Genomic DNA, 11,016 nt, shown 5'->3' on the forward strand with positions numbered 1-11,016 from the left:
AAAACGACTGTGTTAAAGGTCGCCCAAAGAAACAGAACTTTTAAATATACCTATTTCGGTGGCGCCACCTATTGCGGGTATAAGGAAAAAAAGTTTGATCTCTTGTTGACATTTCGTAAAAAATTTAAGACAATTGGATAAATAAAATCGATGTTATCGATCAAAAAGTGAGAACAGCTTTTGGTCATCGGTCGTAAATTGCATTTTGAACAAAGAGCAAATATAAAATTTTGTTTTAAATTTGGGAAAACGTTTACTGAAACATTTCAAATTTGAAAAAGCTTGTCATTGATTTTTTTGACAAAACTCCATATTAACCATTAATCACTCACCCTACTCATCTGATCTGGCACCCTGTGATTTTCACCCATTTGGAAAACTTTATTTGCCCATGAAATGATACTGGTTTCAGGACATTTCAGCTATCCAAAAGGCGACGACCGATATTCTCAAGAGCATTCCGAAAATTACCTAAACAGTCATTTGAAATGCTAATTGACTGGGCTAAACGCTGTATCGAAGCTACAAGGAAAACTACTTTGAATAAAAAATATAACTTGAAAAATATTAATTTTTTATTGTTTTTTAACAGTCCTGTTTCTTTGCGACAGACCTTGTATATTAGTGAAACCAAATTATGCATTTTTTACACTTTTACTAATCACTTTATTATAATTTCCATATTGAAGAACAAAATATACTTTCTGAATGAGCACCTAATGATTCTCAAGGACCATTCAAACTTTATTTCATAATGTTTAAACTTAAATTTGTAAAATTCCTAATTATCAGCATTAATTAATTACAATGAATAACGAATAACTAGTCACTTGAAAGTACAAAATTTTTCTTATATTACTTCGATGTATTTTACTAGGGATCATCCAGTAACCTCCGAAAAATCACTGATTTTCGCGAGTTTTTTTAATATTGAAATTAACTAATCAGTCCGGTTTTCTTTTTAGTAAATAAATACATTCATTGCGAATAAAAAATTATTTTTTTTTAATTTTATTTATTGGGTGTATAATAGTGAAATAAGTTGTTGAAACGACACGTGCAAAAGTGGTCCTGTACGATGTCCACAATTGTGGCTGCAATTTGGTCGAAAACAAAATTTCAAAAATATTATTAATCTGTAGGAAAGTTGCTATCGTGGTGTGTTTTATTTTTTTAAATTTGACAAAATGGCAGAGTTTTGAATAAAAAGTATCGAATTTGAACCTTTCTTCGACAGTTTTTCGTAGAAAAAATGGTAAGATTTCAAAAAAAAAATCAAAAAAGTTAAAAGTCTTCTCTCCAAATTGGAACTAGATAAAAACTCTTCTTTGAGATTGGAAACTATTTAAAAAAAAAACACCATTCTGAGAAAAACACGTTTAAAGATTGAAAAAAAAGATTGAGTCACATGTTTCCCACACTGTTCTTTTTCTACAAGTAGCGACCGTAATAATTTGAATTTCGATTTCAAAATTTGAGGGAATGTTTATTTGCGTGTATACTATTCGATAAAAGCGATTTCCCGAAATTTTCACATTGAGACGATCCTTATGTCAAAATGTAAATAACTACAATGTTCACAGACAAATGGCGACTGAGGTAAAAGTTAACGGATATATCATAGCAACATGTTACGGGATGTAATATTTAAAATCACATCTTGTATTATCCTGGGTGTAAAATTTAATACCTCTGACGCATTTAATTATTGACTTTGTTAGTCTCTCTAACAGTTTTTAACAAAACGCTATATGAAGAGTGGACGTGGTTATAAAGGCGGCATTCGATTTCAAGTTATTTCACGCTGTCGTAAAAGGCGGCGAAAGTTTCATTACGATATCTCAATTTTTACTAAAGTTATCGCTTGCACACGGACGGACAGTCAACCGATTTCATATATACTATATGTAACCCTATAACTAACTTTATTATTTTCAGGTGATATAATCAACCGTTAGGTGAACAAAACTATTCTACTTTTTTAGCAAATATGTTGCAAGAGTATAAAAAGAAACAATTGGTTATTAATAAATTATTGAACATTAAATTGAAACAACAACAACATACGACGACATTGACATAGTTTAGCGAATCAAGAGACAGCGGCTGAGCCGGCTAGGTCATGTTGTCCAGATGGACGAAAACACTCCAGCTCTGAAAGTATTCGACGCTGTAACCGCCGGGGGAAGCAGAGGAAGAGGAAGACCTCCACCTGCTGGAAGGGACCAAAGCGGAGAAGGACCTGGCTACGCTTGAATATCCAATCGGCGCCACGTAGCGAATTGAAGAAACTCGGCTATAATCGCGTAAGCCGTGTCTATGCCAATTAAGAAGAAGAAGAAATTGAAACAACTAAGGAAGGGGTGTATCGAATATATTAATATCCTAAAACTGTGCAGGTATCAAACCGACGCAATACTTATACATAATTGTTGGCAAACTATATAGACAAGAAGTAAAGAAGGGCTAAGTTCGGCTGCAAACCGATCTTTTATACACTTGCAACTTGCAAGAATCAAAAGGCAAAGAAATACCCTAAGGTGTAAAACGTCCACCAAAGAATCGAAGTCCAAGTATCAGCATAAGATCTGATAGAAAACATAAAATCATTAAAACTCTTATTAATAATTAAATGGGTACTAAGGAAGGATTAGCACAACCATACACAGTTACTATTGTCAGAAAAGGATTATCCCTGAATTTTAATTATATATCTCACACATTGACCGATATTTTCGATTAAAAGTCAACAATAAGTAATGGGGTTCAAATATTCCGTCCGAGGAGCTTGAATGGTTTTTAAACAACTTTTTTAATAAGGTCGTATACACTAAAGGCCATGATTGAGTGGTTCGTAGTGACCACACATGCTGATGAGTCCCGCCCCTTGAACGCTCTCGAGTTTCCTTGCAAGTGTGGGTTTTTGTTAGACCACATAAAGACTACATAGAATATAATGGGCTTGACTATGGTGTCGTAGAGCTAGAGGATCACTTTCGGTGAAAGGCCCCAACTTTAATCAGTGGCTCCCTTTACAGCAGTGTAAGGCAATCGATTCCTTTTTGCTGTATTTTTTATCTTATCGATAAAAATTGGTTACTTATCTAAGTTGAAGAATTGCTATACATAAGTACATATATACAGGTATAAAAACAGCTGCTGCTGACGAAAGCTGGCAGTAGACAAACATCCAGTTGCGCGCATAATTATTTCCACATTAAACACACGCGCTCGGCTCTAACAACCATTTTTTCGAGTCGTTCACTTCATTAAATATTAACTAAATGAACTAGATCTCCGACTATAATGACAGGCTATTGCAATCCCTCGATCTAACGAAATTACGAATCTGACAAAGAAGAATTTTTCGTGGCATTTACTTGTTTGTCGGACGTCGCGGTTTTCCATCAAAACTAATGAGCATGAATGGCAAAACCTTCAACCAAAAGAGCACTGAAACGCAATTTGTGGATTTTATTAAAGAAGTCTCACCTGAGCTTGCTAAAAGTTCGTTCACCAAGGCATTAATTGGCAATTTATCCTCATATGGGTGGTTTATTGAAATCAGCCATAAAAAGCTTAAAATCTCATTTCAAAAAGTTTCTGGAAACAATTGTACAAATTTAATTAAGAACAGTTCACCACATTATGAATTCGAATTGAAGCGTTCTCAATTCACGTCTACTCACAACACTCTCGCAAGATCCTCAGACTACACAGCCCTAACTTCTGAATAATATTCCCACAGAAGCACCCATTATGACCATACCAGCCAGGCGAGTAATCACTATCACGGTTGCTGTTTAACCTTCATTAATCGACCAAATTAATAAACATCGAATTCGAAGAAGGAGGGAGTATAAGTAAAAAAATCAATGTATAGAAGATTGTACGATAGTAACGATATATTGTATTAAAAGCTCTAGTTATAAAGAAGTCACTCGGTGCCAGGTCAGAACTATGCGGATGATGACTTATCAAATATATGTATATAAGTCAATGTATTGAGTACTCAAAAATGCAGATGTTTCAGACGATGTGTGAGAGTTTGTAGTTTTGTGGTGAAGAGTGATCCGTTTTCAGCGACTACTTTTCCTGATTCTTTGAAAAGCAACTGGAAAATATGTCTTAGTGGTATGGTTGCGACATGTCCAGTATCTTTTGCGCGAACACCTTTTCTTGGATTCGGCCCAGCACCCATACTGTCGAATTCTATTTACTTTCGAGCTCATACGCGTAAACCCACTATTTATCACCTGTCACGATGCCATAGACGTGTTTCGAAGCACCGCTATCGTATTTTTTAACATTTCTATCGACCAATCGACAAGTGCGTTTTTTTGAGCGATTGACAAATTGTGTGCTATCCAACGTACAAATTTTGACAGTCAAATGTTCATATAATGTTGTATGTATGGTATGCTAGTCCTACTAATACCAGTACAGAGCCGCAACCAAATCCTCAAGTCATTAACCGGCAGCACATGGGGAAAATACAAAGAAATGTTGTTGGCAACATACAAGGCAATCGTCATTAACTACGCTACACCGATGTAATGAAACGCAGACGAAGAAGCTGCATCATGATTCCTCTTAATGTCTCCTGTTGCACATCTAAGTACATAGTGAGGGCCTGTATGCTTTCATGAAACACAATGCTCTCCTTTCCAATCCTCTATGTCTTAAATTTTCATTTACTTGACGTCGATATCATTTTTTGTTCCCTTGTAACGAATTTCTAGGAACTTTTTTTTATACTTTTAAACTGCCATTCATGACTACTTTTAAATTAGTATGCATAGCAAGCAAAAAGTCTGAAATTTTAAGCGGAAACAAATCTTTAAGATTAACTTGGCTTCCTTTGTACATCTGATCAAAATATTGCCTACCAAACCCAATTAACCCAAAATGCAACGCTGGACTACTGTGTTTTTTTTAACCCACAGTCAAAGTTCTGGCTGTTTTATAAAGATTTTTTTCATTAATTTATAAAATTCATAAGAGAAAACATTGCCTTAAATCATCAAACTTAAACGGTTAGATTTATGAAAAAAAATCTTGAGAGACTCTTTTTTGAGCATTCCAACTCTAGCAAACCAGATATTTTGTCAAGTAGTTGAAAAACAAGATTTCAATTTTTATACCCTGAACAGGGTATATTAAGTTTGTCACGATGTTTGTAACACCCAGAAAGAAGCGTTGGAGACCTTATAAAGTGTATATATAAATGATCAGTATGTTGAGCTGAGTCGATTTAACCATGTCCGTCTGTCTGTCTGTCTGTCCGTCCGTCCGTCCGTCTGTATATATACGAACTAGTCCCTCAGTTATTAAGGTATACTTTTGAAATCTTGCAAACGTCATTTTCTTCAAGAAGCTGCTCATTTGTCGGAACGGCCGATATCGGACCACTATAACATATAGCTGCCATATAAACTGAACGATCGGAATCGAGTTCTTGTATGGAAAACTTTCACATTTGACAATGTATTTTCACCAAATTTGGTATAGATTATTTTCTAAGGCAACAATGTAATCTCCGAAGAAATTGGTCAGATCGGTTAACTATAGCATATAGCTACCATACAAACTGAACAATCGGAATCAAGTTCTTGTATGGAAAACTTTCACATTTGACAATGCATCTTCACCAAATTTGGTACAGATTATTTTCTAAGGCAACAATGTAATCTCCGAAGAAATTGGTCAGATCGGTTAACTATAGCATATAGCTTCCATACAAACTGAACGATCGGAATTAAGTTCTTGTATGGAAAACTTTCATATTTGACAATGTATCTTCACCAAATTTGGTATAGATTATTTTCTAAGCAACAATGTAATCTCCGAAAAAATTGTTCAGATCGGATTACTATAGCATATAGCTTTTATACAAACTGAACACATAGTTACTAAAAGAAATGCACCTGTGAAGGGTATAATAGCTTCTGGTGCAGCCTGGGAACGTTTTTTCTTGTTTTATCTGACAATAAGTAAAGTTGGAAACTGTAAGGCATTTGACCTTACGGTTAAAAATTAAGATCTCGTACTTTGGAGAGATTTTTTTAGAGGCGTCTTTTTAGAATAGAACGGAAAAGTCGTTTTTTTCTCCACCGCAGTATATAACAAAACAAATATAAGATGTTCTTATATCACACTAATCATATTAAAAGTAAGCATAGCAAAATTTAAATAAGATCAACAGGACAACAATCTTAATCCATTCTTTATAAAACCAACTCTTTACCAAAAATATTGAGATTAAAAAATTTGTAGAACCGTGGTCGCTTTCTTTTATTAAATCTATGAAAAGAATTAATATTCTCCATTATGATTTTAGGCAATGGTGAAAACTATGCTTCTGCCAACCTCAAAACGCAAATAATAAAAAATCTGCCGACAGTACCGCAATGGTCGATCCACATGACGCCCCATTGCAACTGCGCACTATAACGTGTGACATATCGCCCATATAAATTTACATGCTACAAAACGTATTATCACAAAACCTATACAAATAAATATGCCAACACCACCAAAGCCAACTGTATGTCGACCATTATTGTATCACGCCCAGAAGCAACTCTAGCGCCACTAACCACAGCGGCAACCGCTTCATGGGACCACTATACCCCTACACCACAACATATTTTATTGTACATATTTTATTTTTCGGAATTCTAAATTGTATAATTTCAGTCTACCAATGAAAAAATATAATTTCTAACGATTTTTTATGCCTCTTATACTTTAAATGTTAACTGTGGTAAAGTTTTGAGCACTGAAGGTGAAGGATTAAAATATTTTTAAGGTATAAGCTGAACCGATTTGTCATGTCCGTCTGCCTGCCCGTCTACGTTTTATATATACGCTAACTACTTCCTAAGTTTTTGAGACCATCGGTCTGAAATTCTGCCTCACCCTTTTCTCCCCAAGAAGCTGTTCTTTTTTCGCAGATATCTTACCCTATAGCATATTTGCTTTCAAACTAACCGATCAAAATCAAGCCCTTGTAAACTTTCTTATTTAACAAATTATCTTCAAGCGTACGTTATTTTTCTAAGGTAAAGGAATTAACATTGATGAAGATGTATTGTCGTTGTCCTCATATTAGATGACAGCTCGAGTTTCAATCAGTTTTGTAGTGTCAGATTTATCATTCGTTATTGCCTTTGCAAAAATGTAATTACATACAAATTATAGTGTGAAATAAAAATATATCGTCTATCAAAAGAGTATTATAGCGAAGCTCCCACTTTATTGTTTATTAGAACGCAATTAGGTAATCATCTCTTATAATTAAATTGTACTACAATTTTAACTAACTTTTAGTTGGTATTCATATTTATAGATAGGTATTGTATTTATTTATAGAACATTTGCATATTTTTGGTTAATATAAGCTTTGGTGTGATAATTATGAGTACGAATCGAGGCAGCCAGAGTTTGAACAAGATGCTTATCCTTTTTGCTTGAACGTATGTATGAGTCAAGGTCGCGTCCACTGGTGATGAGGCAAAAAAGCCAAAAAATATATTGAAACTAACTGCGCCTAACAGCTGTCTACACTAGTTAGTTGATTTCAATCTCTTACCTAGCGTTGTTTGTTCTGAGCACGCGTTCAGCCCAAGTTTTGTGCGCGTGGTATTTCCTTGAAACGCCAACTTCTTATCAAGTAATCACCACGTCATCAGTAGTTTGTTCTGTAGTTGTACATGTATTTATATTGCAAGAATTGTGGTCTGAAAAATAAATGGTAAATAAATGTTTGCATGTCGAAGTACGAAAATGCAAATTTAAAGCAGCACAACAAAATTCGCAAAACAAATGTTAATACTTATTTCAACTTACTACTCACCCAGTGACGATATAGTTGCACGGGCTTTCGGTACCCATCGTCTTCTGGCGGCGGCGGTGGTGGTGCCGATTCTTCTTCGGCGGCGCCTGCTTCAGTTTCGCCTCCTGTTGGGGGCGCTCTCACCACCACCCGCGGCAGGGGGCACACCTGCATCTGCGGCAGCGGCAGCAGCAGGGCAGGGGCAGCGGCTGGCTCACTATCACCCTCACCGAAACCCCCATGGATCCTCCTCATCAGCCATTATACGAGTTTACTTGAAAGATAGTTAAGAAAGAGGAGAAGCAACTACTCGAATTATTTTAAGTTCAGTAGTGAAAAGTTAGGCTTTAAAGTGCAATTGGTTGGTTTTCAATTTTATTTTATTATTTGCTAAGCAAACGGTGCTGACTTAAGTCTAACAACAAAAATAAAATATCTAGTAAATGAAACCGTTTTGACGCTAACTACTTTATTTATAGTCTTTTTATTCTTTTCTTTTATAGAACGCTAACTATGCCAAATAATGAATGAATAAATTTTAAACCTTAGTGGGATTACCTTCTTTACCCCTATATATATCAAAAATATATACATATTATACATACATTTAAATTTGAAATAATACTTTTATCTTTATGATATAGTCACTTCTAACATTTGGTTGCAGTTTCTGAATATATAAATATATATTATATAATTATTATATTATATAAAAAAGAAGTACAACATAAGAACGTTACACTGTGTGGTAGTGATAAATTGTCACATCAAGAGGCACACAAAGTCAGAAACTGCAACCAAAATGTTAGAAGTGACGATATCATAAAGATAAGGTATTATTTCAAATTTAAAATATAATATATATATTTTTGTCTGAATAAGTAATTATATGCAATGAAGATGCTCTGTATTTTACTTAAGCGATATGAGAATGTATTAAACAGTATTTATGGGTAAATGGCTTCTTATTTTTTAATGTGTACGATTCATAAAAGAGCGACAGGCACCCTCATAGTTTCCACTCGTTATAGTTAGCAATAAGAGAATATGACCTCAGCCTTTACTCTCAATCTTCTTGAGTATATCTTGGTTTGTTGAAAAATTTATTTAATTTTCCAACTAAAAGATTAACTGAAGCATTTATTTTCTTTAGCTATCAAATTTTGTTTCAAAATGTAGTACCTAAAAAAAAAAACTTGTTATATAAAATTAAACTCCACTAACTATTTAATTCAGATACTCTACTATTAATAAATTGTTCAATTTTATTTGTAAATAATTGTCATTGAATTAAAGAAAAAATATATATATTACAAGTATTGAAATTGAAACAATTTATTTTTAAAAACTTCTCACTAATTAATTTATGAGTTTATATTTTTTTTTATTATTTACTTTTTAAGTTATTTATTATTATCAATTGAAGTTATGTAATCTCCTGACTAAGTAAATACAAAAAAGCGCCTTATTTGCCTGTTGATAGCTTCAATGTCAATAGGTTTAACGGAATTAGCAAAGTTCACGTCAGCATTTTTTGAATTACATTTATATTCATTACAATTGGCTTTTGCGTTTTCTTGGCGCCTCGCAGAACACTGCAACACTGTCTGCTGCAATTATGGCAACTTGTTTGCATCTAATATGCAAGAACTTATCACATTTTCATTCGTTCGGACCACTTGCAGCTCACAAACAGATTTCAACTGATAAAATAACTGAAATAATAACCAAAATATGCTTTTATATTTGCACAATAAACCCAAAATAATTAAAATAACTAATTCTTTTAATATATTAGTTAAATAATTTCGAAAGAGCACTTTTAATAATAAGCAATATTATTTTTGATAAACTTTTGCTTAGAATATTATTTTATATATAATGTATTATATTATATATATATTTTGTTATTATCATGCGTGCGATCCTCTACAAATGCACAATTGAATTTCTAATCGCTTTAAAGTGATCAACTACTAATGATACCTTCAAGAGGTTGATGTTGATTGAAGAATATCACAAAAACACTGCAATCGAGAAAGTTAATTTAGAAGTGGAAGCCTAACCAATTACTGAGGCGAAGGTTTATCGCATTTATTTGTAATGATTAGCCAATCAGCGTTAAGTAGACAACAACTACGCCAATTAATACCTATGCGAAAGACACTTTTTTAGATTTAAAGGCAATACACGTATTTAATTTAGTGCAGTTGTGTACATTGATTAATTACGCAGTACTCGATAATATTAAACTTTTTAAATGTAATATTGTTACACAGTGCGCATTGCTTTGGTTGCTGGCGGCGAACAAAAAAATATGTACATATGTTCAAAAAGAATATGTAAGTTTTAGTTGAAAATGGCAAAACCCCATTGAAGTACCAGTTGCAATTAGCATATGTGCATACTTTTACTGAACAAGTTATGATTTTTATGTGTTTATTTATGTATACATACATATGTATGTTGTATGCTATGCAGTGGGTTATACTTTTCATCATTTTGTTATAAAGACATTCATGGTAAGTACGATGGAGGTTTTGATAAATCAGAGAGTTTTTAAAATAAAGCAGATCTTCCCTACCAATGAAAAAATTACCTAAATAAAGCAGATATTTGTTGCAAAAAGGAAAGCGTTTACTATGCAGTTTAACTTTAAGTTTTATGTCAGATGATAAGCATTTGCAAATTTTATGGAAAGCAGATAATATACAACCTTTCTTGTGTATTTTTAAATCTTCATGGCTCAGTTTCTCAACATTAATTATATTTACCATTTTAAGGAATCTAAATTGTTTATTAATTTATTACAATTTACATCATTAAAACATACATCAATAAACACTCATAGAAACATTTACAAATAAATAAAATATAAAGTAAACAAATTTTTTTCATAATCTTGCAAAATATGCATTTTTAGGATCCATAAATTTACAAGCTCAAAGTTAGTGAAAAATTCAAAATATGATTAAAAGTATTAACTAAAATTTCGAATTTTCAGAACGGAAGCGAGCGACCCATTATTGTACTAGAACTGATACAGCATCGTCTCCGTAAACTTTACAAATTTCATTGGTGGCTTGCGTGTCATTCTTCATTTTTTATACTAAAATTTCAAAATATAGCGAATTTCTTCATTACTTTTACTCATTTTTGAATAGCTTCCAAAATTTAAT

General features: G+C 33.2%; 1 pseudogene; it reads right to left on the reverse strand.

Annotated features, from left to right (window-relative positions):
- Positions 1 to 7,326: 7,326 nt before the first annotated feature.
- Positions 7,327 to 8,099, reverse strand: LOC126767027 (flightin-like; annotated as a pseudogene).
- Between the last annotated feature and the right edge of the window lie 2,917 nt (positions 8,100 to 11,016).

Source organism: Bactrocera neohumeralis, unplaced genomic scaffold, assembly GCF_024586455.1.
Source record: "Bactrocera neohumeralis isolate Rockhampton unplaced genomic scaffold, APGP_CSIRO_Bneo_wtdbg2-racon-allhic-juicebox.fasta_v2 ctg3647, whole genome shotgun sequence".
NCBI classification, from domain to species: Eukaryota; Metazoa; Arthropoda; class Insecta; order Diptera; family Tephritidae; genus Bactrocera; species Bactrocera neohumeralis.